We start from the raw sequence: 4,554 nt of genomic DNA, 5'->3' as shown, positions 1-4,554 counted from the left end.
TCTACGTGGTGCATCTCTGTCTCTCACCCCCCATGCAGCTCCCTGCCTGGGAACTGGCTCTTCTGTGGCCTGCTGTGGTCCTGTGCCTGCTGCCCACTGCCGCCACTCAGGGACCTGCAGCATTTTACTTCAACCATAACATTGGTGCTTGTGACTCGGCCAGGCTCTTTCCACATTCCCTCCTACCCACAGGCGGGTCACCTGAGAACATGTGGAACCCTGTATTAAGTTGGGGGGGCCCATTTCAGCCCCCAGCATTCATCTTTGGAAGCCCACCTCCCCAAGGAAGGTCAAGGAAGTCCACCAGACCTTGACCCCTCCCCTTGACCACTCCCACAGGCTATTTAAACTGCCCCCCCCCCCCCCAGAGTATAAACATGTGGTCTTCCTTCTTTCTTTTCGGTAGTGGTGTTGGCTTCCTGTTCCCACCTCGGGGTCACCTGAGCACAGATATCCAATTAAACCTGGATATCTTTTAATTTGGCCTGATTTGGTCTGATTGGGATTATTTGCATTGGTGGAGAGACTTGGCTTTAAGAAATATTCCTAACATTTTCGAGGGCCCCCGGGGGGGGGGGGGCTGTTTTTCCTGCAGGCTCAGGCTACGTGTTGGAAAACGCCCTTCTTTCTCGCGCACACGCTCTTCGCCAGGCTAAAATTGGCTTCCAGGCTAAGACTGGCTTTGTCTCAGTGAGTCCCCCCTTTTTATTCCGCTTTATGCTAGGACCCATTTGCGTTTATTTTTGTCGATTTTCAGGGTTTCTGTTGAAGTTGCTATCGTGTCGTGAAAGTCCAACCCAAGCGGCAAAGCCAGACTGAGGTGTTTTCTGTGTTTCTGAGTTTCGCTGAGGTGAAAACTGTGTGGACCAGAGATGTCTGCCACTCATGTTTCCCAACCCCGTTTTGGCTCAAGAGTTGTCCCGGTGGACGCAGTGACAGTGACAGACTTGAGTCCCACAGTTGGGCATAGACTTTTAAATGAGTTCTTGCAATTTGAAGCCAGATCCGTTATCGCCCCTGGGCTGGCTCCTACAAAATCCTTATAAATTGGAACTGTCTGATACAATCTGTCCCGAAGGGCTAATTTCTCTACGCACTAAGATTTGGCCTCAACACGACCTTGACAATGGGACGCGATGGCCACCAGAGGGAACTCTTGAGCTTTCCATCCTCCAGGACCTCGGAAAAATTTTGTAGCCTTGGGATTAAATGGACAGAACTCTCCTCAGACGTCCATGGTTTCTGGGCACTGCGCTCTTGTCCCTCCCTCGGTAGCCAGTGTCTTACAGCACCGGTTCTGGTTGCCAGGGTCTCAGCGCCTCCAGATTCCTGACCATCTGAGAATTGGAACCCAGAAAAGCTCTGCCGTGACCCTGCATCCAGAGACAGTGGCTCCCCCTCCACATCCTCGAGCCCTAACTACCCAACCCCCTCCTGTGGAACAACATTCTCCACATTTCTCCCCTTACTCACCCCTACCTACTCCCTCCCCAGCCAAATCCAAGGTTCAAGGTCATCTTTCTCCCTACCCACTTTCCTCCCCTCCCCTCCCCTCCCTCCTACCACATCTCTCTATCCCCCATGCCACAACCCACTTATTGGACCCCATCTACACACTGGTCTAACCCCTCCCAATTCTCCCCTGTTCCTCCCATACCAGAGTTCACCATAACACTACCCTTCTCTACCTCTCAGGGAGGTAGTGGGAGCTAATGGCATTATTAAAATCCGTGTTCCCTTCTCTCTTCTTGATCTCTCTCAGATATAAAAGCAGTTGGGTTCTTTCTCTGCTAATCCTTCTGTTTATATTGAGGAGTTTCACGATCTGCCCCAGGCCTATGATCTAACCTGGCCATGATTTCTATGTCATCCCGGCCTCTATTCTCTCTCCTGAAGAGCGAAGTAGAATTCAGGCAGCAGCTAGACAGAACACAGACCAGAGACCAGACTCACCTAGTAGACAGTACAGTCTCTGTGGGGGAAGTAGCCATGGCAGCCACAGAACCATACTGGGATTATAAACCTGGTCAAAATGGCCGACAGAGGTGGGATATCATGGTCCGATGCCTCCTTCAGGGTATGGAGATGGTCTCAGAAAAAAAAAGGGGTTAATTTTGACAAACTTTGAGAGATCACACAGCTAGCCAATGAAAACCCAGCCATTTTTTAAAACCGATTACAAGAGATCATGGTTCAATATACTAGACTGGAACCAAGCTCCCCAGCAGGAGCCACAGAAAATGGACTTTAAAGTTTTCAATGCCCAAGGAGAAGCAACTGAGTCCTCCCGACAGACAAGGCTGCAACAGGTGCCAACGCTCCAAGCCCAAGCCCTAGCAGCTGCCCTGAGGCCACCGGGACCCCCAGAAGGGGGACAAGGAAAGTCAACCACGAGGCTCCATTCCACAGGAGCTGAGCCTAAGTCAACCTCACCAGTAGGCTGCTAAACTGTGGTCTAAATGGTCATTTGGCACGATATTACCCTGGGCCTCCACCTACAAGGCCATGCCCTATCTGCCAGCAACCTGAACACTGGAAATCACAATGTCCCTATGCGGGCTCTATGCTATGCCATGGAGGTCTGGCCTCACCAGTATTGGCAAGTGAGACTGTGTCAGCCTTCGAACTGCTTGGCCTTGCCAGACTTGGTGACTCCCATAGCCCAATCTGAGCCTAGGGTAACGCTACAGGTAGAGAGGGTAAGTCCATTGCCTTTCTTTTGGACACGGGAGCTACCTACTCTGTTTTAACATCTCACTTGGGCCCTATGTTCCCCTCACCAATTTCAGTCATGATGGTAGACAGGACCCCTTCCTCCCACTTAAAACTGTCACCGCCCTGCGTTCTTGTAGGGTGATTCTTCTCTCATTCTTTCCTACTCATACCTGCTTGCCCTGCCCCTCTACTTGGTTGAGATAGTCTCAGCTGCTTCAGGGCCACACTCACTTTGGCCCTCACACACTCTCCTGTGTCACACTTTCTTCTCACTTTAACAGCCTCACAGGTTCCTATCCCAGACTGCTCTGTCCCTACTCTCCCTGATCCAGTAGATCCCCAAGTATCTCTCCTCCTGTGGTTGCTACTCACCACCAGCCAGTCCTAGTTCACCTCAAAGACCCTTCGTCCTTCCCTTCTAGACCCCAGTTACCTATTTCTAAAACCCACTGCCGAGGCCTTAAGCCTGTTATCACCCATCTCCTATCTCAAGGACTTCTGATTCCTGTCAGCTCACCCTGCCACTCTCCAATCGTGCGTGCATAAGCCCTCTGGTACTTACCACTTGGTTCAAGACCTCCACCTCATAAATGAGGCAGTTATTCCAGTTCACCCACTGGTCAACAACCCATACAATCTCCTGTCTAACGTCCCTCCTACCACCTCCTACTTTACTGTTCTGGACCTAAAAGATGCCTTCTTTACTGTCCCTTTACACCCCGACTCATACTTCCTCTTTGCCTTCACCTGGGAGGACCCTGACTTCCGGTCCTCCAGACTGCTTACGTGGACTGTTCTCCCTCAGGGTTTTTGGGACAGCCCCGATCTCTTTGGCCAAGCTCTGGCTCGGGATCTCTCAAACTTTGACCCATGTCCTAGCATGCTTCTCCAATGTGTTCATGATTTCCTTCTCTGCAGTCCTACATTGTCTCTGTGCCAACAGGTCACGTCTGCGCTCCTGAACCTCTTTGGATCCCTGTGTTCTCCTACAGTGGTATATCTGGGTGTTCAACTTAGCCCAGGGTCTAAGACCCTTACCTCTGACAGGGTCCAGGCCCTGTGGGATTTACAGCCCCCAACCACAGGGGGTCAGATCTTCTCATTTCGGGGCCTGCTAGGGTTCTTCCACCACTGGATCCCTAACTTTGCCATTACAGCCAAGTCTCTGTAACAGACAGCCAAAAAGACCCCCATAGGGCCTCTCATCCACATGGCCATCGTCCGCCGCCACTTCTCTCTACTGTGAGATGCCCTTCTAACAGCCCCTGCTCTTCCAGACCCCATGAATGATGATGATTCTATACAGATGAGAAGTTAGGAGTGGCCTCCAGAATTCTAACCCAACAGGCTGGGCCTTTGAATCGGGCTGTCATCTTTTTATCCAAACAGCCGAACCTCACTGTCTGTGGATGGCAACCATGTCTAAGAGCTCTGGCAGCAGCAGCTAAACTCACTCAGGAGGCTCTCAAGATCACCTTGTCCAGGCCAATTATGGTATAATTTACCCACCACTTCTCAGACCTTCTGAGACACTCCTCTCTCTCTCTCTCTCTCTCTCTCTCTCTCTCTCTCTCTCTCTCTCTCTTCTTGGGCCTTTATGAGTCCAGGTTTTTTCACTTACTGTTTCTAGAAAACTCCCAAATTACTTTAGCCTCCAGTCCTGCCCTAAACCCCACAACCATCTTTCCTGTTCCCTCCCCTACTGGGGCATGGCCTCATAGACTGTTTATCTGGATGCAGGAGTGCATCCAGCCCCTTCCTCTCTGCTTCCCCCTGGGCACCATTTGCTGTTCGGTTTGCTTTGGATCTGATCTCCATCCATCGCTCAAGCAGAGGATC

General features: G+C 51.2%; 1 long non-coding RNA gene across 1 annotated transcript; it reads right to left on the bottom strand.

Annotated features, from left to right (window-relative positions):
* Nucleotides 1-714: 714 nt before the first annotated feature.
* LOC146895451 (uncharacterized) lies at nt 715-4,294 on the bottom strand. Its single transcript, XR_014999077.2, has 2 exons — nt 1,954-4,294; nt 715-1,337 (listed from the first exon to the last, which is right to left on the bottom strand). It is a non-coding gene; the product is annotated as an uncharacterized LOC146895451 (long non-coding RNA).
* Between the last annotated feature and the right edge of the window lie 260 nt (nt 4,295-4,554).

This window comes from Myodes glareolus, chromosome 2 (assembly GCF_982192425.1).
Source record: "Myodes glareolus chromosome 2, mMyoGla1.1, whole genome shotgun sequence".
NCBI lineage: Eukaryota > Metazoa > Chordata > Mammalia > Rodentia > Cricetidae > Myodes > Myodes glareolus.
This window is presented reverse-complemented; position numbering and strand designations above follow the sequence as displayed.